The following is a 23,222-nucleotide window of genomic DNA, read 5'->3' as shown; positions in this document are numbered from 1 at the left end:
AACGCTTCCAAGCGGAGTAGGACGCGGTGGTGTGATAAAGCTTGACCGGGACACGCTCATGGATGTTGAGGTCGCGGACGAGGGTGACATCGGGACCGGCGAACGGGTTGGAGACGGTGGAGGAGGAGGAGCTCATGGCTAGGGTTAGGGTTTGAGACGCGGCGCGGGTTGGGAGGAGGGGCGGCGCGGGTGGCAGGGAGTTGGGAGGAGTGGCGGCGCGGGTTTGGGAGGAGTGGCGGCGCGGGTGGCAGGGAGTTGGGCGACGCGGTGGGAGAGCGGAAGCGGGGCGTTCGGCGGCGGCGGCCTCGGGAAGAGGCGGCAGCGGCGGAAGGTGAGGTGGTGGGGAGAAGCGGCGGCGACCAGCGGCGGCGACGGCTACCGGGAGGCGAGAGGCGGCGGCGGCGACTGGTAGCGGCGGCGGCGGCGGCGCGTGGAGGCGCGACGCCGGAGGCGGCTTTTAGAGTTTAGGATCATGCTGCGATAGATACCATGTAAAAGGACAAGTTATGGGCTGTGCAATCTTGATGTATTGATCGGTGCACCAGGCACGTATATATAAGTATAGAGGTGGGTTACAACCTTTACCATACAAAGAAAATAGGAGGTGAGCCCTACATACAAATATACACGTACACAATATACTCAACATTGCGTAATCGGGCACACGGCATCAGGAGCAGCAGCGGGGTGGGCGGCGGCGCCGGGAGGCGCGACACAGCAGTGCGCCACGCCTTGCAGACGGCAGTAAGGCGCAGACGATCGCGTGGAGAGGCAAGCCTGAGGTGGACCATGCCAAGGAGGTCGTCCGCGAGGTCGGACCACTGCGGCGATTGGGCGCTTCCGTCGGTCGACATATCGTGTGTCTTCGTGATTACGAGTAGTGGTAGTAGAGGCGAGAATCCATAGTTTTGGCTGCCTGCTTATAGGGATTGATGAGTCGATTTCGTATAGCAATGTACTCTGCTACAGCGAGTCTCGTCTCCGATCGTATCCGTGCCCGAGAAATATAGAGTATATCGTTCTTATCGGAATCGAAAGTAGAGTCCAAACACCTCAGGACTGTTGCATAGACAGAGACAGCAAAGCAGGGGAGGAAGCGAGAGAAGTTACACGGGGATCGGTGACTGCGGCCTCCTAACCGAAGCATGTCAGGAGAGCCAGCCGTCGCAACTCGCACGCACTTCGGAGACTTGCTGGAAGGAAGCCGGACGCGCCAGAGCTTCAGGGTGCGGGGAAGCGAGGGCTCTGTACGTTACGACTCAGCTTCGGCTTAAAGTTCAGCCAGTGCCGTCAGTATCAATGGACGCCCGGCCTCCTAACGCCGACTCCTGCACTCCAAACGAGAACGCAACACAACAGTGTCAACACTGTCCAAAACAGTGCCGCCTCGCAGGATTATCCACACAACGCAACACCGGAACGGATACAGAGGTCCGCTCAGTGCATTCCTCATCTTGTGAAGGAGCCAACCCAATTATACTTCATCAACTTAATAAGATTCTTGCAGTTTGAAACTGACAGGTCACGTGAGAGTTGGGCATTCTTTAGCCTGAATATTTTGTGGCATCCGTATGCTCGTGACTGGACAGTTCTTAAGCTAATGATTATCAGAGCAACTCCAGCCGATCCCCTAAAATCGATTAGTGGAGTGAAAATTTGATTTTACTCCTTTAACCGACACCTAGCCGATCTCCTAAACTGTGTAGCGGAGTATGAATTTTACTCCTCGCTGCTTTGGTGGAGTAAAAGTACTCCACCACTCGGGTTCGGAGTAAAAATTCCACACTGCACCGCATCCTCCTCTGCCTCTTCTCCTCCTCCCTCTCCCTCCCCCCAATCCCCTCGCAGGCGACTCCCCACCACCCCCACACCCCCACCGCTGCCGCCATGGCCGGTTCCCGTGGCCACCGCTCCCCGCCCTACATTCGCAGCACGGATCCGCGCCGCCACGAGCCCAGCGCAGTTGCATCCTCCACACGCCGCCGCCGCTTCTTCGGCTTCCCCGACCTCCCTGTGCCGCCGCCGCCACGGAGGCGGTACCTCGGTGTGCGGTAGTGGGCATGAAGTACGTGGGTCGCGGAGATTACCGACCGCGAGACCCACAAGAATATGTGGCTCGGATCTTTCTACACCGCCGAGGTTGCCGCCTGCTAGTACGACATACGGTTCGTTCGGCTACACATTGCCGCGGGCCACCGGAATTCGAGTGGAGCGAGATGCCGCTGCTCGATCCGTTTCAGCTAGGCATGGCGAACGCGCGGGTGGCGAGGGAACGATTCACGGCGGATGTCACCGACGAGACGTACATGGCGGACCTCCGCCACCAGTTCCCCGAGCTCGTGGAGGCGGAGCACCTCCTATACGAGGAGCGCGCAACCGGCGGAGGGGAGGTCATCGCCCTCAGGACAACGACGGCGACAACGAAGGCGACAACGATGACGACTTCGACGTTGAAGAATGGCGAAGGATCTACCCTGACTTCGGCGACTATGTCACAAGGCCTGACCCCACGGCCAGTGGGATGTCTAGGGCGGATAGGTTGGCCCTCACCAAGTCCGATAATGACTAAATTCAGGTTTACTTTAAGTTTTAGTTTATGTTTAAGTTCAAGTTTTAGTATCGGTTTAACTAGATTATAATTCGGCTGATGGTAATGTAAATTATGTGTCGAATTTTGGTTAAATTTTTTGTTTAAATCGGATCTATGTTCATCTTATCCAAATTTGCTTTTTTACTCCGCTAGATTTACAAGATCGGCTAGGTCCGGTCGAAAGTTAGTGGAGTAAAAAAATATTCCAGTAAGGTTACTCGATCGGATACTCCTATATTTCTTAGAGATCAACTAGAGTTCCTCATACATGAGTAGTACCACTTAGCAGTGTTCTAGTGAGTTCCAAGGAAACAAGGTCATGGACGGGAAGTGCATCGATAAACCAGGGTACATATTGTTGACACCAGATTTTGGCATGGTACAAAATGCCATTAAGATGGCCCAAATGAAAAGAGTTTCAACATGAAAAAGTTTCATATCACCAAATCGAGCAACTTTGATGTTGGGTAATCACCGTCCGACCTCATCTTAGGAGCCGAAATTGTGTTCAAAGTTCTAAAATTTTATGTTTAAATCACTATTTGCCTGATTACGTCCCCACGACCTCAAATGAAAAAAAATGATCTACATGAATTGTCTTTGTCACGTCGAAGCGGTTGATGCAAAAGTTAGAGACAACACTTTGCGGGCCGGTCCTGAGTAAAAAAGTGACGCGAGGGACCAGACACCCACCTAGGCGGTGTCTGATGGGTCGCACAAGCTATTTGGCCTTTGTCGATTTTGGAAGCTTTCCGGTTTTGAAGGGCCTACCGGTCAAGAGAAAAGCTTGCCGGTTTTGAAAGCTTGTTGGTTTTGAGTGCTTGCCGGTTTTGAAGGGCCTGCCGGCCAAGAGAAAAGTTTGTCGGTTTTGAAAGCTTGCTGGTTTGAGTGAAGGGCTTGCTGGTTTGAAAATCTTGCCAGTGTGAAAAGCTTGCCGACGTGAAAAGTATGTTGGTGGCATGAAAAGCATGCCGGCGTGGAAAGCTCGCCAGCGTGAAAAGCTTGCCGGAAACTGTCAGGGTCAATCCGACCAGAAGCTAAAGATAGGCTGAAAAGATTATCTAGATGGCCTCAGATGAAAAAGTGTTCTACACAGAATTGTGTGCATCATTGAAACGGTCAACTTTTTTTTAGAGTCATCATCATATGAGACAGTATACAGCCTGCAAGGTTGCTACAAAACTCGGACAGACAAGAAAACTGCATGACCAAGTCTGATTGGAAGTTAAAGATGGCCTCGTAGGGTATTAAAGATGGCCTCAAATCGAAAAACGTTCAACATGCAAGTTGTTTGTCTTGTCGAAATGGTTAAATATTCTTTTGGTCTCATCTTCGTCCATGGTCGTTTGTGGCCTGTGAAATTCAAAAACTGAACTGCTGTCTCAGACTTACTTAAATTCGAGTTCGCGTAATTTTGGAAAGATTTGGACGGAATTTGGAGTCATTTTCTTGCACGGCAAGTCCAGCTGCCTCATAAATAGATGAGAGGTGATGGCAGATTGAACAACACACAATCAAACAAATCAATCTACTACTTTTTCATCTATGTTTTATCTCTCCATCGTTTTTCTTTCTCGTTCTTCATTGTTCTTCGTGTTTGAGAGCTATGAATCCCGAGGCTCTAGGGGCGAGTGAATTGACCAAAGGCAGCACATAGCTATTGCACTCCCTGATGGGGTCGTTCTCGAGTGTTTGGGGTTTCGGGTTTGCAAAAGTGTCTGTCGGTTGTCTTGATTATCGTGCTGTCGGTTGGACCTCCTTCGACGTGAGCTCAGGCGCATCACCCCTGGTGTCGAGGGTACACGGTGACATGTTCGTGTGTCAACACACTTTTCTGCGACTCCGATGGGGACATAAAGAACAATCATCATCATCATCCATCATGGTCGTTCTTCCCAAGCCATCTGAAGTGGATGCTGATAACATCATCAAGCCCAATTTTGAGGAATTATTGTCAGACCATCGCCAAGCTTATGAGTACAAGAAGGCGCGTGAAGAGAAGGAGATGCAAGAGTTCCTTGCTAAGTTCAAAAAGGATATCCAAGGCAACATCACTTCAATTGAAGAAATCAAGTTTCCTCCTCTTCACAACGAGCAGGTAGAGCCGACTATAAGCAAAATCTTCTCTCCTGAACAGTCGGCTGAAATTACTAGTTTACTACTCTTATTGCTCAGAATAATGATCTTATTTACCAAGCTATCATAGACAATAATAATGCTAAAAAATACTCCTGAATCATCTACTGTTAGTGGTGGTATGTGTAACACCCCTGTATTTATGAGCTACAGTAACCTCTAAAATTAAGATAACCATTTTGCTAAACAGTGCATGATCATCTTTGATTCTATCTCATTTCAAATTCCATCTAAATTCAAATTCAAATAACAAGTGAACTTGATAAGTTCTCAAAAATGAAAACTAAAAGGTTCATAATGTGGAAAATAATACATCGATAATTATGGTGGAAAAACAAACATTTAATAAAGTGTTTAAATGCCCTTAAATAATTAAAATAGGGGCTAAAACAATTATTTGAATATCTTTTTAAAATTATGAAAATATAAACTAATTTGTTTAAATACTAAACTTAATGTGGCAGTAGCCTAAATTATAATAATATTTGAGGTGCAAGTTTTATATTTTATAAAACTAAAATAAGTTGAAACTGAAAAGAAAACATGAACAAATAAAAGAAAAATACAAAATAAAAAAGGAAAAAGGGGGAAAGGGCTCCCTGCTCCCCCGGGCCTTAGCTACCCGAACCGGCCCAGCCCATCTCATCTGCTCCCCTCCCCATGTTCGTCCGACCGCACCGCTACAGGGGCGCGGTCCCCCCCGACCACCTTGCCGGCGCCGACAGGAAGGGGATAAGACAACCCTCCCCCTCGACCCCTCTGTCCCCTCGCCTCCTCTTAGCTCGATTAGCTCGATTAAGGGGGTGCCTCCCTTGGTCTCGCAATAGTAATCTTCCCATTAGCTCGATTAGGGGGGGGGGTGCCTCCCTTGGTCTCTTCTCTAGAGATAAAAGCACCAGGTGACCCTAACAGCATGAGGACATCTAAGTTTGAGGAGTCACTTGGTGACATTGGCAAAATCAAGGCCCGACATTGTCTAACTTGGTGGTTATGTTCCCGAGCATTTTTAGTTGCACAACACCGCGTTCCTTGCTTGAAGGACCGTTCATGTTGGAGAGGCTGAATATAGGTTAGCAGACTTTTGGAAAATTTCCAAAGGATACAATCTCAAAGAAAAGTCATCGATGAGGGTGTGCAAGAGAATACATAGTCTTATTTGCCTACAAGAAGCAACTCATGAGGTATTATTCCTGATTGAGAGCCTTCCTGCATCCCCTCGTGCCACCTCCCCAGTGCGCCTCTAGGGGGTTAACCCTAGCGGCGCCGAAAGTCCCTACCGTTGTTGCCTCCCCTTTTGTTGATGTCGCCGGTGTAGGCCGTGCTAGCGACAGGCTTGACGACAAAGGTGCTTGGGAACTGAACGTGGAGGAAACCCCCTGTTTACGGCTGGGGCTGGGCAGTGGAGAGATCGCACATAGCGGCCAGGGTGGCGTCGTCATCATGTCGTGCGGCAGCGGCGCTCACCTCAATGGCCTTGGGAGCTCGCTTGCTTTTCTAGTGATGGTGGGCAGCGGTGTGTCGTGGATCTGGTCCGAGCACCCAGATCTTTTGTCAGTGTGGCTCATGGATGCCTGACGATGTGTAGAGAGGTCGGTAAGGGATATTGGTTCCCTGTCAGCATTCCCGTGGTTGCACGCGCTGTCACGGCGCGGCTTAGCGGGGATCCGGTTAACTGCTAGTTCGGTATGGCGCGATTTCTAGTGAAAACCATGCTGACTTTGGTCATGGCGGAGGATGGCGGTGGCTTGGGCATTGTCTGCTTGTCAAAGACATCGTCGGTTGCAATCGTTGACACCTTATTTCTTCTACTCCGGAGGAAACCCTAGATCTAGGCCTCCCAAATTGGACAGTTGCGGTGCCTTTGGGGTCATTCTCCCTTTTGGAGGCATCATTTTAGAGCAGGTGCTGGCTGGAGGGTGGTGCTTTCTAGTGTCATGGTGACATTAGTGACAGAAAGGCGAGACAAGGTGAATGCATTAATCCCTCCTGAAATTAGGACGACAGAAGATCACAGCAGCTAATTCTAGAGCATGCGCATGTGGTGCGTGCTAAGGTTCTGCTTGACCGCTTGGTGCTCTCGATTCGCCGTTGGGCGGCCTTCATGAGGCCACTGTATTAGATGGTATGTGCTTGTGCGAGGTGAGGGCACATAAACAAGTTTGTAGATGTAGCGATAGAGGTAGTCAGGAAGGTGGCTTTAGGTTGATCCATGTATTTGTTTTGACTTGTTCTGTTGAACAATATAATAAAATGGTTGTTTGCATTCTTAGATGTAGAGGCCGGTGGTTCAAACCTCCGATTTTAAGTAAAAAAAATAAGCCACTCATGCCGACGGTGATCCAATCAATTTGTGCCTTGTTAGAGGTAAGTGTTTGATTGCTTTTTCTCCAGAAGGTTAGACACGAGTGCACATCCGGTTGCTAGAGTGTTCTCGAGATTGCGAAGGTCGACTTGGTTAGGCATGAGGTTCTTGAAGGAAATATGCCCTAGAGGCAATAATAAAGTTACTATTTATTTCCTTATATCATGATAAATGTTAATTATTCATGCTAGAATTGTACTAACAGGAAACTTAGTACATGTGTGAATACATAGACAAACAGAGTGTCCCTAGTATGCCTCTACTTGACTAGCTCGTTAATCAAAGATGGTTAAGTTTCCTAGCCATAGACATGTGTTGTCATTTGATGAACGATATCACATCACTAGAGAATGTTGTGATGGACAAGACCCATCCGTTAGCTTAGCTCTATGATCGTTTAGTTTATTGCTATTGCTTTCTTCATGACTTATACATGTTCCTATGACTATGAGATTATGCAACTCCCGAATACCGGAGGAACACTTAGTGTGCTATCAAACGTCAAAACGTAACTGGGTGATTATAAAGATGCTCTACAGGTGTATCCGATGGTGTTTGTTGAGTTGGCATAGATCGAGATTAGGATTTGTCACACCGTGTTTCGGAGAGGTATCTCTGGGCCCTCTCGGTACTTCACATCACTATAAGCCATGCAAGCAATGTGACTAATGAGTTAGTTGCAACATGATGCATTACAGAACGAGTAAAGAGACTTGCCGATAACGAGATTGAACTAGGTATGAGGATACCGACGATCGAATCTCGGGCAAGTAACATACTGGTGACAAAGGGAACAATGTATGTTGTTATGCGGTTTGACCGATAAAGATCTTTGAAGAATATGTAGGAGCCAATATGATCATCTAGGTTCCGCTATTGGTTATTGACCAGAGATGTGTCTCGGTCATGTCTACATAGTTCTCGAACCAGTAGGGTCCGCACGCTTAACGTTCGATGACGATTTGTATTATGAGTTGTGTGATTTGATGACCAAAGTTTGTTTGGAGTCCCAGATGAGATCAGGGACATGACGTGGAGTCTCGAAATGGTCGAGAGGTAAAGATTCATATATTGGAAGGCTATATTCGGACATCGGAATGGTTCCGAGTGATTCGGGTATTTTTCGGAGTACCGGGGAGTTACGGGAATTCACCGGGAGAAGTAATGGGCCTTATTGGGCTTTAGTGGAGAGAGGGGAGAAGGGCCAAGAGGTGGCGTGCACCTCCCCCTTCCCAAAACAAATTGGACAAGGGGTGGGGGCGTGGCCCCCCTTTCCTTCTCCCTCCCCCTCTCTTTCCTTCTCTCCTACTCCGAATAGGAAGGGGAATCCTACTAGGACTTGGGAGTCCTAGTAGGACTCCCTATGCTTGGCGCGCCCCCTAGGCCGGCCGCCTCCTTCCTCCCTCCTTTATATACAGGGAGGGGAGCACCCCAAAGGAACCCCAAGATTGGTCTTAGCCGTGTGCGGTGCCCCCCTCCACAGTTACACACCTCGGTCATATCGTCGTAGTGCTTAGGCAAAGCCCTGCGCCGGTAACATCTGTTGGAAATATGCCCTAGAGGCAATAATAAAATGGTTATTATTGTACTTCCTTGTTCATGATAATTGTCTATTGTTCATGCTATAATTGCATTAACTGGAAACCGTAATACATGTGTGAATACATAGACCACAACATGTCCCTAGTAAGCCTCTAGTTGACTAGCTCGTTGATCAATAGATGGTTATGGTTTCCTGACCATGGACATTGGATGTCATTGATAACGGGATCACATCATTAGGAGAATGATGTGATGGACAAGACCCAATCCTAAGCATAGCACAAGATCGTGTAGTTCGTTTACTAGAGCTTTTCTAATGTCAAGTATCATTTCCTTAGACCATGAGATTGTGCAACTCCCGGATACCGTAGGAGTGCTTTGGGTGTATCAAACGTCACAACATAACTGGGTGGCTTTAAAGGTGCACTACAGGTATCTCTGAAAGTGTCTGTTGGGTTGGTACGAATCAAGACTGGGATTTGTCACTCCGTATGACGGAGAGGTATCTCTAGGCCCACTCGGTAATGCATCATCATAATGAGCTCAATGTGACTAAGCCGTTAGTCACGGGATCATGCGTTACGGAACGAGTAAAGTGACTTGCCGGTAACGAGATTGAACAAGGTATTGGGATACCGACGATCGAATCTCGGGCAAGTAACATACCGATTGACAAAGGGAATTGAATACGGGATTGATCGAATCCCCGACATCGTGGTTCATCCGACGAGATCAACGTGGAACATGTGGGAGCCAATATGGGTATCCAGATCCCGCTATTGGTTATTGGCCGGAGAGGTGTCTCGGTCATGTCTGCATGGTTCCCGAACCCGTAGGGTCTACACACTTAAGTTTCGGTGACGCTAGAGTTGTTATGGGAAATAGTATGTGGTTACCGAAGGTAGTTCCAAGTCCCGGATGAGATCCCGGACGTCACGAGGAGTTCCGGAATGGTCCGGCGGTGAAGATTGATATATTGGACGAAGGGTATTGGTGTCCGGAAGTGTTCTAGGGGTACCAGGCTATGGCCAGCATGACCGAAAGGTGTTTCGGGAGCCCCGGCAAGTGTTGGAGGGCCTCATGAGCCAAAGGGGAAGGGGCAAACCAGCTCACTAAGGGGTGGTGCGCCCCCCACACCCTTTCCCATGTTACTTGGGGAGGTGGGTCGCCTCCACCTGGCTTGGGAGGCAAGCCTCCACCTGCTTGGCTTGGGGGGCAAGTCTCCCTAGGATTTTCCCTAGGGAGATCCAATCTGCCTGGCCGCTGCCCCCTAGGGGAAACCCTAGGGCGCCTCCCCCTCTCCCCTTGCCCCTATATATATAGTAGAGGGGTGGGAGGGCAGCCGCACCTCTTCCCTGGTGCAGCCCTCCCTCCTCCTACACCTCCTCCTCCTCCATAGTGCTTGGCGAAGCCTGCTGGAGAACCACGAGCTCCATCGCCACCATGCCGTCGTGCTGCTGGAGTTCTCCCTCAACTTCTCCTCTCCCCTTGCTGGATCAAGAAGGAGGAGACGTCCCCAGGCTGTATGTGTTTTGAACGCGGAGGCGCCGTCCGTTCGGCGCTTGATCAGATCTTCCGCGATTTGAATCGCCGCGAGTACGACTCCATCAACCGCGTTCTTGTAACGCTTCCGCTTAGCGATCTTCAAGGGTATGAAGATGCACTCCATCTCTCTCGTTGCTAGTATCTCCTAGATTGATCTTGGTGACACGTAGGAAAATTTTGAATTATTACTACGTTCCCCAACAGTGGTATCAGAGCTAGGTCTATGCGTAGATTCTATGCACGAGTAGAACACAAAGTAGTTGTGGGCGATGATTTGTTCAGTTTGCTTGCCGTTACTAGTCTTATCTTGATTCGACGGTATTGTGGGATGAAGCGGCCTGGACCGACCTTACACGTACACTTACGTGAGACAGGTTCCACCGACTGACATGCACTTGATGCATAAGGTGGCTAGCGGGTGTCTGTCTCTCCCACTTTGGTTGGATCGGATTCGATGAAGAGGGTCCTTATGAAGGGTAAATAGAAATTGGCATATCACCGTTGTGGCTTTTGCATAGGTAAGAAATGTTCTTGCTAGAAACCCATAGCAGCCACGTAAAACATGCAACAACAATTAGAGGACGTCTAACTTGTTTTTGCAGGGTATGCTATGTGATGTGATATGGCCAAAAGGATGTGACGAATTATATATATGTGATGTATGAGATTGATCATGTTCTTGTAATAGGAATCACGACTTGCATGTCGATGAGTATGACAACCGACAGGAGTTGTCTTAATTTATTGTATGACCTGCGTGTCAATGAAAAATGCCATGTAATTACTTTACTTTATTGCTAACCGTTAGCCATAGTAGTAGAAGTAATAGTTGGCGAGACAACTTCATGAAGACACGATGATGGAGATCATGGTGTCATGAAGGTGACGAAGGTGATCATGTCACGCCTTGAAGATGGAGATCAAAAGGCGCAAGATGATATTGGCCATATCATGTCACTTTATGATTTGCATGTGATGTTTGTCATGTTTACATCTTATTTGCTTAGAACAACGGTAGAATAAATAAGATGATCCCTCGCTAAAATTTCAAGAAAGTGTTCCCGCTAACTGTGCACCGTTGCGAAGGTTCGTTGTTTCGAAGCACCACGTGATGATCGGGTGTGATAGATTCTAACGTTCGCATACAACGGGTGTAAGCCAGATTTACACATGCAAAACACTTAGGTTGACTTGACGAGCCTAGCATGTACAGACATGGCCTCGGAACACAAGAGACCGAAAGGTCGAACATGAGTCGTATAGTAGATACGATCAACATGAAGATGTTCACCGATGATGACTAGTCCGTCTCACGTGATGATCGGACACGGCCTAGTTGACTCGGATCATGTATCACTTAGATGACTAGAGGGATGTCTATCTAAGTGGGAGTTCATTAAATAATCAGATGAACTTAATTATCATGAACATAGTCAAAAGGTCTTTGCAAATTATGTCGTAGCTTACGCTTTAGTTCTACTGTTTTAGATATGTTCCTAGAGAAAATTTAGTTGAAAGTTGATAGTAGCAATTATGCGGACTGGGTCCGTAAACTGAGGATTGTCCTCATTGCTGCGCAGAAGGATTATGTCCTTAATGCACTGCTCAGTGAGCTGAACCTCGAGCGTCGGTTGTGGATGTTGCGAACATCTGACATACACGTTTTGATGACTACATGATAGTTCAGTGCGTAATGCTAAATGGTTTAGAATTGAGGCACCAAAGACGTTTTTGAAACATCGCAGAACATATGAGATGTTCCAAGGACTGAAATTGGGATTTCAAGCTAGTGCCCACGTCAAGAGGTATGAGACCTCTGACAAGTTTCTTAATCCTGCAAACTAAGGAGAAAAGCTCAATCGTTGAGCATGTGCTCAGATTGTATGAGTACTCCAATCGCTTGAATCGAGTGGGAGTTAATCTTCCAGATGAGATAGTGATGGTTCTCCAAAGTCACTGCCACCAAGCTACTAGAGCTTCATGATGAACTATAACATATCAGGGATAGATATGATGATCCTTGAGCTATTCGTGACACCGCGAAAGTAGAAATCAAATAGGAGCATCAATTGTTGATGGTTAGTAAAACCACTAGTTTCAAGAAGGGCAAGGGCAAGAAAGGGATACTTCATGAAATGGCAAACCAGTTGCTGCTCTAGTGAAGAAACCCAAGGTTGAACCCAAACCCGAGACTAAGTGCTTCTATAATAAGGGGAACGGTCACTGAAGCAGAACTACCCTAGATACTTGGTAGATAAGCAGGCTGGCAAGGTCGACAGAAGTATGTTGGATATACATTATATTAATGTGTACTTTACTAGTACTCCTACTAGCAACAAGGTATTAGATACCGGTTCGGTTGCTAAGTGTTGGTAACTCAAAATAAAAGCTACGGAATAAACGGAGACTATCTAAAGGTGAGATGACGATGTGTGTTGGAAGTATTTCCGAGGTTGATGTGATCAAACATCGCATGCTCCCTCTACCATCGGGATTGGTGTTAAACCTAAATAATTTTTATTTGGTGTTTGCGTTGAGCATAGACATGATTAGATTATGTTTATCGCAATACGGTTATTCATTTAAGGAGAATAATGGTTGCTCCGTTTATTTGAATAATACCTTCAATGGTCTTGCACCTAAAATGAATGGTTTATTGAATCTCGATCGTAGTGATACACATGTTCATGCCAAAAGATATAAGATAGTAATGATAGTACCACATACTTGTGGCACTGCAATTTGATTCATATTGGTATAAAACGCATGAAGAAGCTCCATGTTGATGGATCTTTGGACTCACTCGTTTTTGAAAAGATTGAGACATGCGAACCATGTCTATTGGTATATATGCATGAAGAAACTCCATACAGCTGGATCGTTTGGACTCACTTGATTTTGAATCACTTGAGACATGCAAATCATACCACATGGGCAACATGACTGAAAGGCCTCGTTTTCAGTAAGATGGAACAAGAAAGCAACTTGTTGGAAGTAATACATTTTGATGTGTGCAGTCCAATGAGTGCTGAGGCACGCAGTGGATATTGTTATGTTCTTACTTCACAGATGATTTGAGTAGATGCTAAGTATATTTACTTGATGAAACACAAGTCTGAATTATTGAAAGGTTCAAGTAATTTTAGAGTGAAGTTTAAGATCATCGTGACAAGAGGATAAAATGTCTATGATATGATCATAGAGATGAATATCAGTTACGAGTTTGGCACACAATTAAGACATTGTGGAAATTGTTTCACGACTAATACCGCCTGGAACACCATAGTGTGATGGTGTGTCCGAACATCATAGCTGCACCCTATTGGATGTGGTGCATACCATGATGTCTCTTATCGAATTACCACTATCGTCTATGGGTTAGGCATTAGAGACAACCGCATTCACTTTATATAGGGCACCACGCAATTCCGTTGAGACGACACCGTATGAACTATGGTTTAGAGAAACCTAAGCTTTCGTTTCTTAAAAGTTTGGGGCTGCGACGCTTATTTGAAAAAGTTTCAGGCTGATAAGCTCGAACCCAAAGCGGATAAATGCATCTTCATAGAATACCCAAAACAGTTGGCTATACCTCCTATTTCAGATCCGGAAGCAAAAGTGATTGTTTCTAGAAACGGGTCCTTTCTCGAGGAAAAGTTTCTCTTGAAAGAATTGAGTGGGAGGATGGTGGAGACTTGATGAGGTTATTGAACCGTCACTTCAACTAGTGTGTAGCAGGGTACAGGGAGTTGTTCCTGTGGCACCTACACCAATTGAAGTGGAAGCTTATGATAGTGATCATGAAACTTCGGATCAAGTCAGTACCAAACCTCATAGGACGACAAGGATGCGTACTACTTCAGAGTGGTACGTAATCATGTCTTGAAAGTCATGTTGCTTGACAACAATGAACCTACGAGCTATGGAGAAGCGATGGTGGGCCCGGATTCCGACGAATGGCTCGAGGCCATAAAATCCGAGAGAGGATCCATGTATAAAAACAAAGTATAGACTTTGGAAGAACTACTTGATGGTCGTAAGGTTGTTGGGTGCAGATGGATTTTAAAAGAAAGACGGACAATGATGGTAATTAAGAAAGCTCGACTTGTCGTTAAGATGTTTTCTGACAAGTTCAAGGAGTTGACTACGATGAGACTTTCTCACTCGTAACGATGCTAAGAGTCTGTTGGAATTATATTAGCATTTACTGCATTATTTATGAAATCTTGCAGATAGGATGTCAAAACATTGTTTCCTCGACGTTTTTCTTGAGGAAAGGTTGTGATACAACCAGAAGGTTTTGTCAATCCTGAAAGATGCTAACAAGTATGCAAAGCTCCAGCAATCCTTCTAAGGACTGGAGTAAGCATCTCGGAGTTGGAATGTATGCTTTGATGAGATGATCAAAGATTTTGGGTTTATACAAAGTTTATGAGAAACTTGTATTTCCAAAGAAGTGAGTGGGAGAATTATATAATTTTTGATGAGTATATGTTGTTAACATATTGTTGATCAGAAATGATGTAGAATTTCTGGAAAGCATACAGGGTTATTTGAAAAGTGTTTTTCAATGGAAAACCTGGATTAAGCTACTTGAACATTGAGCATCAAGATCTATAAGGATAGATCAAAAACGCTTAATAGTACTTTTAAATGAATACAACCATGACAAGATTTTGAAGGAGTTCAAAATAGATCAGCAAAGAAGGAGTTCTTGGCTGTGTTACGAGGTGTGTGTATTGAGTAAGACTCAAGACCTGACCACGGCAGAAGAGAGAGAAAGGACGAAGGTCGTCCCCTATGCTTTAGACGTAGGCTCTACATTATGCTATGCTGTGTACCGCAGCTGAAGTGTGCCTTGCCATGAGTCAGTCAAGGGGTACAAGAGTGATCCAGGAATGGATCACATGACAACGGTCGAACTTATCCTTAGTAACTAGTGGACTAAGGAATTTTCTCAATTATGGAGGTGGTAAAAGAGTTCGTCGTAAAGGGTTACGTCGATGCAAACTTTGACACTAATCTGGATGACTCTGAGTAGTAAACCGGATACGTATAGTAGAGCAGTTATTTGGAATAGCTCCAAGTAGCACGTGGTAGCTGCATCTACAAGATGACATAGAGATTTGTAAAGCACACACGGATCTGAAAGGTTCAGACCCGTTGACTAATAACCTCTCTCACAAGCGAGATATGAACAAACCCCATGGGTGTTGGATTTCATTACAATCACATAGTGATGTGAACTAGATTATTGACTCTAGTGCAAGTAGGAGACTGTTGGAAATATGCCCTAGAGGCAATAATAAAATGGTTATTATTGTATTTCCTTGTTCATGATAATTGTCTATTGTTCATGCTATAATTGCATTAACTGGAAACCGTAATACATGTGTGAATACATAGACCACAACATGTCCCTAGTAAGCCTCTAGTTGACTAGCTCGTTGATCAATAGATGGTTATGGTTTCCTGACCATGGACATTGGATGTCATTGATAACGGGATCACATCATTAGGAGAATGATGTGATGGACAAGACCCAATCCTAAGCATAGCACAAGATCGTGTAGTTCGTTTACTAGAGCTTTTCTAATGTCAAGTATCATTTCCTTAGACCATGAGATTGTGCAACTCCCGGATACCGTAGGAGTGCTTTGGGTGTATCAAACGTCACAACATAACTGGGTGGCTTTAAAGGTGCACTACAGGTATCTCTGAAAGTGTCTGTTGGGTTGGTACGAATCAAGACTGGGATTTGTCACTCCGTATGACGGAGAGGTATCTCTAGGCCCACTCGGTAATGCATCATCATAATGAGCTCAATGTGACTAAGCCGTTAGTCACGGGATCATGCGTTACGGAACGAGTAAAGTGACTTGCCGGTAACGAGATTGAACAAGGTATTGGGATACCGACGATCGAATCTCGGGCAAGTAACATACCGATTGACAAAGGGAATTGAATACGGGATTGATCGAATCCCCGACATCGTGGTTCATCCGATGAGATCATCGTGGAACATGTGGGAGCCAATATGGGTATCCAGATCCCGCTATTGGTTATTGGCCGGAGAGGTGTCTCGGTCATGTCTGCATGGTTCCCGAACCCGTAGGGTCTACACACTTAAGTTTCGGTGACGCTAGAGTTGTTATGGGAAATAGTATGTGGTTACCAAAGGTAGTTCGGAGTCCCGGATGAGATCCCGGACATCAAGAGGAGTTCCGGAATGGTCTGGCAGTGAAGATTGATATATTGGACGAAGGGTATTGGAGTCCGGAAGTGTTCTGGGGGTACCAGGCTATGACCAGCATGATCGAAAGGTGTTTTGGGAGCCCCGACAAGTGTTGGAGGGCCTCATGGGCCAAAGGGGAAGGGGCAAACCAGCCCACTAAGGGGTGGTGCGCCCCCCACACCCTTTCCCACGTTACTTGGGGAGGTGGGGCGCCTCCACCTGGCTTGGGAGGCAACCCTCCACCTGCTTGGCTTGGGGGGCAAGTCTCCCTAGGATTTTCCCTAGGGAGATCCAATCTGCCTGGCCGCCGCCCCCTAGGGGAAACCCTAGGGCGCCTCCCCCTCTCCCCTTGCCCCTATATATATAGTAGAGGGGTGGGAGGGCAGCCGCACCTCTTCCCTGGCGCAGCCCTCCCTCCTCCTACACCTCCTCCTCCTCTATAGTGCTTGGCGAAGCCCTGTTGGAGAACCACGAGCTCCATCGCCACCATGCCGTCGTGCTGTTAGAGTTCTCCCTCAACTTCTCCTCTCCCCTTGCTGGATCAAGAAGGAGGAGACGTCCCCGGGCTGTACGTGTGTTGAACGCGGAGGCGCCGTCCGTTCGGCGCTAGATCGGATCTTCCGCGATTTGAATCGCCGTGAGTACGACTCCATCAACCGCGTTCTTCTAACGCTTCCTCTTAGAGATCTTCAAGGGTATGAAGATGCACTCTCTCTCTCTCGTTGCTAGTATCTCCTAGATTGATCTTTGTGACACGTAGGAAAATTTTGAATTATTACTACATTCCCCAACAACATCATCATCACCGTCGCCACGCCATCGTGCTAACGGAACTCTTCCTTGGCCTCAACTGGATCAAGAGTACGAGGGACGTCTTCGAGTTGAACGTGTGCTGAACACGGAGGTGTCGTACGTTCAGTGATTGGATCGGTTGGATCGCGGAGACGTTCGACTACATCAACCGCGTTACTAAACGCTTCCGCTTTCGGTCTACGAGGGTACGTGGACACACTCTCCCCGCTCGTTGCTATGCCTCTCCTAGATACATCTTGCGTGGTCGTAGGATTTTTTTTGAAATTACTGCACTCCCCAATAGTGCTTTCAACAGTCATAGGCCTATGCGCCCTTGTATCCGACCAGGACCAAGTGCCTTGATAGCTAGTTGTTTGCTTTGTTTGTGGGTCCGATTTCCATCATTATTCGGACAAACTCACTTCTTTTTAATGCAATGCATACATTACAAACAATATACTTTGGTCTGTATATATCATCACAATTCTACCAAATAATCCCGGTTTTGAAATGTTAGACAACTTTTTTTTGAAGGAAAGCCTCATGGCACTTTATTTAGTGTTACATCGCTAAGTACATGAGATAGTAAAAACCTGGGAGCAACATCTGCCCAAACAAAACTTGACTTAACGTTATAACAGTACTAGCCAGAAAATGTGCCAATCCATTAGCTCCCCTTGGACAATGCTTGAAACAAATTACATGAATTTCATGAGCAATATGAAAACAGTCTGCAAGTATCGCTGCATTGGTACCCAAAATCTCAATTTTTTCTAGTGCATGCTTCAATCATCTCTAGACAATCTGATTCGACTATCACCTTGGTGCACCCAATCTCTGAAAGAAGCTTCAAACCTCGCAACAATGCCAAAGTTTTAGCAGTTTGGGCATTAAGGACATGGTCAATTAGCTTAGAAGTTCCTGCAGTAGCTTCCCCTCGAGAGTTTCTAGGCACTGTAGCAACTGAACCTGTTCCATCAGCGAAGAAACTTGCATCAGTATTCAGCTTATATGAACCTGGAGAAGGTTTGTGCTAGGTAAGTTCTTGGTCCTTTTGTATTAGCCGGGGGGCATGGTTAGCAGCAGTGGCATTTATATCAAAGGCTGAACTAGGCGCATGTTTAACTCTTTCTCCTTTTACTGCTTCTCTGCGCTCCCACCATATATACCATGCACCGACAACAATTGTTTCTTGCAGACCCAGGTGGCCTAGAATAGGGGATTTCCTTGATGGGCCATGAAGTATATCTACAGGCACCACTGACCCTGACCTATTGTGCCGTTACCTTTATGTGTCTGTTGCTCAAAATACATACTCCTGGAATAATTCTATGTAAGGCTCGCCAAGAGAAAATCTTAATTTTTCTTGGTATGTGCAGCTTCCACAATATCTCCCATACCGGATTTGTCATCGAAGATTCTGGGGAGTCCTTTCTGAATCGAGGTCTAAGCTGATGCTCCCACTCAATGTAATATGCTGACCTGACAGAAAAACTAAAGTATTTTGTTGCACTCTGATACGTCTCCGTCGTATCTATAATTTTTGATTGTTCCATGTCAATATTCTACAACTTCATATACTTTTTGGCAACTTGTTATACTATTTTTGGGACTAACATATTGATCCAGTGCGCAGTGCCAGTTCCTGTCTGTTGCATGTTTTTGGTTTCGCAGAATATCCATATCAAACAGAGTCCAAACGGGATAAAACGGACGGAGCTTATTTTTGGAATATTTCACTACTAAGAAAAACCTTATACACAGAAGCTTATCAGCAGTGCGGTTTAAAAATGAGCGCTACTGCTAATTAGTAGTAGCGAGGGGTATAAAAACCACACTACTACTAAGTTGATAGTAGCAGCGAGGGGTATAAACCCGCGCTGCTACTAAATGGTCTCCAACAATGCCTCCGGGATAGGCCATAGTAGTAGCGAGGGGTATAAAACCGGCGCTACTACTAAGTAAGTAGTAGTAGCGCGGGTGAGACCCCACGCTACTACTAAGCGTGTCCACCCCGGCCCGATCCCCACCCCCACCCCACCAACCGTCCCTGTCCACCCACTCCCGTCTGTCTCAAAAAAAACACGGAGCCCGATCTAGATCCCTGACCTCCTCTCCCAACCCACTCACTGCCGGCCTCCCTTCCACCTCCTCTCCTCCGTCCGTCCGCCCCCATGCCCCCCGCCGCGTGCGCCATGCCGGCGGCCGCGCGCCCGCCGCTCCCTGTCTCGCGCCGCTGCCCGCCCGCCGCCCTGAGCGTGTCATACGACCGCCGGAGGTCTCTCCGCCCTCGATCGTATGTCTTCCTAAGTATGCCCACGTGAAGGAGACGCCCCCGGGGAGTTCAGGGAGCCGGCGACACGAATGATGGGGTCGCCGGTGCCGCGCGGAGCGGCGCCCGACACCTAGTCGGACCCGCCATCCCGCCGCCCGCTACCCTCATCGTCGCTGTCGCTCCCCTCCTCGTCACTCTCGCTCGAGGGGGAGCCTTCACTATCGGAGGAGCTGTCCACGCAGCACTTCGCCCGGGTGCCGAAGCACCCGAAGGCCTTGACGGAGAGGAGATCGCCCTCCATCAACTTAAAATGGAGGGTAAATCCCTCTATCAAGCTGTGGATACGGGCGAACGTCTTCCACCCTCGGTCAAGATACATCACATTAGGGGCTGGGAATACAACGCGGACTCGCGTGCCGCTGATCCCACAGCCCCTCATGTGCAGTCTCAGTGTCTCGGGCGGGTCCAACTCCATCGCGCTCGCGAACGGGGCTGGAAGCCGGAGGCGACGACGAGGCGCCCGGCGCAGCCTGATGAAGAACTCGCAAGGATTGTCCCCTATGTGGATCGCCGCGGGGAGAGGAACCGCCGGCAGAGGCGAAGCTGGCGCCGCCCCGTCCGCCTCTTCCCCGAACGCCTCGACCTCGTCCACGACCTCGCCCCCTCCCTCTTCCCCTTATGGCTGGCTCCGCCACCACGGGTGCGGGAGAGGGAGAGGTGCGCTGCCTGGCGGCGACCCTTGCCGCCACCGATGAAGGCCCAGGGTTCCCTTTCTCCATGGCGGATGAGAGAAAGGGGAGCAGAAGCTGAAGAAAGGAGGAGATGGAAGAGTGCGGGCTTCCGTGCTCCCCTCCCGCTCTTTATAAAGGAGCGAGGTGGGGGCTCGGCCGCTCCGCTCAGCGAATCAAGGCACGGGAAGGGCAGGGAGTCGGGGCCGCCCCGCTGCCTCTGCCCGCGGCGGCCCAGTTTCCCACTTCCACCGTCCGCGACTCCAAGCGCATGGGAGCCGCGTAGCAGGGACGCGGAACCGAGACGACGGATGAGGCGGCCTCGAAAAACCGCGCGCCGGCTCCGTCCAGTAAATGCGCCACGCCCCCACGCCTACCTCCGTTTAAGGAGGAGGGCGTGAACCGTCCCCTTCATCATGGCCTGACGCATGCTCACGGGGCTTAGCCCCGCACACGCCGCCCACATCACCCACGATGCCGCGTTTGGCGCGTGCCGTTCTGGGCGTGCGCGGTGGAAGCGGAGAGATATGCGGCGTGACCTAAGCCGCGCGTGCCCTGCACTGTTTTGGGCCTAGCCCAACAGCGCTCGGCACCGTTTATGGCCCAGGCCCGGGGGCTCCTGTCGGTGTACTAGAGTAGGGGTACCCTAGTACCCCGAACTCGTGCACGGGCAGTCGCAGCATCCCCGCGGCAAGGCTTGCCGGGTGACCGCCAAGACCCTCCGCGGCTACTTTGAAGACCATTCAAGAACAAAGTGTCCAAGCTAAGAAGACAAGACCCCGGCAAGAGGAGCTTGCCGGGAAGGCTATCAAAAGCATCTCAAGGCCCCGGCGAGAGGAGCTTGCCGGGAAGGAAACAAGACCCCGGCAAGAGGAGCTTGTCGGGAAGGCCAACCCAGGCATACCAAGAAAACCTGCCGCGACGCGCCACGCGTCCCGGCATGGCCCGGTGAGCGACAAGCTCCCGGATGCGACAAGACGACGACCGCGGCGAGGAGTTCGCCGCGGGAACCGCCTCTCCGAGCCCGTGCTCTAGCACACCCGCCCACGTGTCGCTCTCCCGAGCACACGTGGCGGGAGGCCGTGCAGCTAGGGGTGCGTGGTGGCGAGCAGGCACTGACAAGATAACCATCATGGCAAACGGTGGCGTCCCTAGCGGTCCCTTTTGGTACTGTTTAGGCGACACAGACGGGCATTTAATGCCCTTGTCCCCTGCTGTCAGGGTTAGGTTCGATAACACTGTAGCAGGTAGCTGTGCCTACTACAGCACCTAGCTGCCCCTACTACAGCACCTTTCCATTTTTGCCCTTGACCTCCGTTGCTCTATGTCGGTAACCCCTTGAGCATATAAAAGGAGGCCCGAGTGCAACGGGGAGAGGATGGAGGCCATTCCAACACCCACGCTCGGTCTGGCTAGTCGCTGGTGTGTACTGTAGCACCCCGTGCTCCCGAGCTAGAAATCAATACCAAACCACAAAGCAGGAGTAGGGTTTTACGCATCCGTGCGGCCCGAACCTGGGTAAATCGCCCGCGTGCTCCGTCTCGATCTACCCTTTGCACGGCCAATCGCCCGCGTGCTTCGCCTCGATCTGCTCTTTGCGCGACCTCCGCCCCCGCCGAACCGAAAGGGACCCGGTCCGCCGGTCCCATAGGTGCCCGTGGATCTAGCAGCCCCGGCATGTATGCATAAAATGGAATTGGTAGATTTTATTTTTTTAATTATAAATTAGTTAGTAGTGGCGTGGGAAAAGACTGCGCGCTACTAGTACTTAGGATACTACTAGCGTTGGTAGTGTGGACACGCTGCTACTATTTTGTTAGTAGTGGCGCGGGTACTAAATAGCAGTAGCGTGGGTGGCACACGCTACTACTAACTTTGTTAGTAGTAGCGCGGGTTCAACCCACGCTATTACTAACTATTAGCTGTAGCGCCTTATTGGTAGCGCGGGTACCCGCGCTGCTGATAGGCCTAAAACCCGCGCTGCTGCTAGGATTTTCCCTAGTAGTGTTTGGAAAATCTGGGAGAAAGATCAATGCGAAACGGTGTCCGAGGTGGCCATGAGGCAGGGGCCCACGCCCGTTCCAGGAGGGCGCGCCCCCACCCTCGTGGGCCACGTGTAAGGCGGTTGATGCCCTTCTTCGGCCGCAAGAAAGCTAATTTTTGGAAAAAAATCACGGTGAAGGTTTCAGTCCAATTGGAGTTACGGATCTCTGTATATAAAAGAAACGATGAAAATGCAGCAGAATAGAACGCAGAACCAGAGAGAAACAGAGGGATAGATCCAATCTCGAAGGGGCTCTCGCCCCTCCCACGCCATGGGAGCCAAGGACCAGAGGGGAAACCCTTCTCCCATCTAGGGAGGAGGTCAAGGAAGAAGAAGAAGAAGGGGGGACCTCTCCCCCTTGCTTCCAATGGCGCCGGAGCGCTGCCGGGGCCATCATCATCACCGCAATCTTCACCAACAACTTCACCGCCATCATCACCAACTCTTCCCCCCTCTATGCAGCGGTGTAACCTCTCTCTTACCCGCTGTAATCTCTACTTAAACATGGTGCTCAATGCTATATATTATTTCCCAATGATGTATGGCTATCCTATGATGTTTGAGTAGATCTATTTTGTCCTAATGGCTATTTGTTGATCAAGATTGGTTTGAGTTGCATGTTTTATTATCGGTGCTGTCCTATGGTGCTCTCCGTGTCGCGCAAGCGTGAGGGATTTCCACTGTAGGGTTTGCAACATGTTCATGATTTGCTTATGGTGGGTGGCGTGAGTGACAGAAGCACAAACCCAAGTAAGTAGGTTGTTTGCGTATGGGATAAAACGGACTTGATACTTTAATGCTATGGTTGGGTTTTACCTTAACGAATCTTTAGTAGTTGCGGATGCTTGCTAGAGTTCCAATCATAAGTGCATATGATCCAAGTAGAGAAAGTATGTTAGCTTATGCCTCTCCCTCAAATAAAATTGCAATAATGATTACCGGTCTAGTTATCGATTGCCTAGGGACAAATAAC

This window comes from Triticum urartu, chromosome 2A (assembly GCF_056163025.1).
Source record: "Triticum urartu cultivar PI428250 chromosome 2A, HENAU_Tu73, whole genome shotgun sequence".
NCBI lineage: Eukaryota > Viridiplantae > Streptophyta > Magnoliopsida > Poales > Poaceae > Triticum > Triticum urartu.
This window is presented reverse-complemented; position numbering follows the sequence as displayed.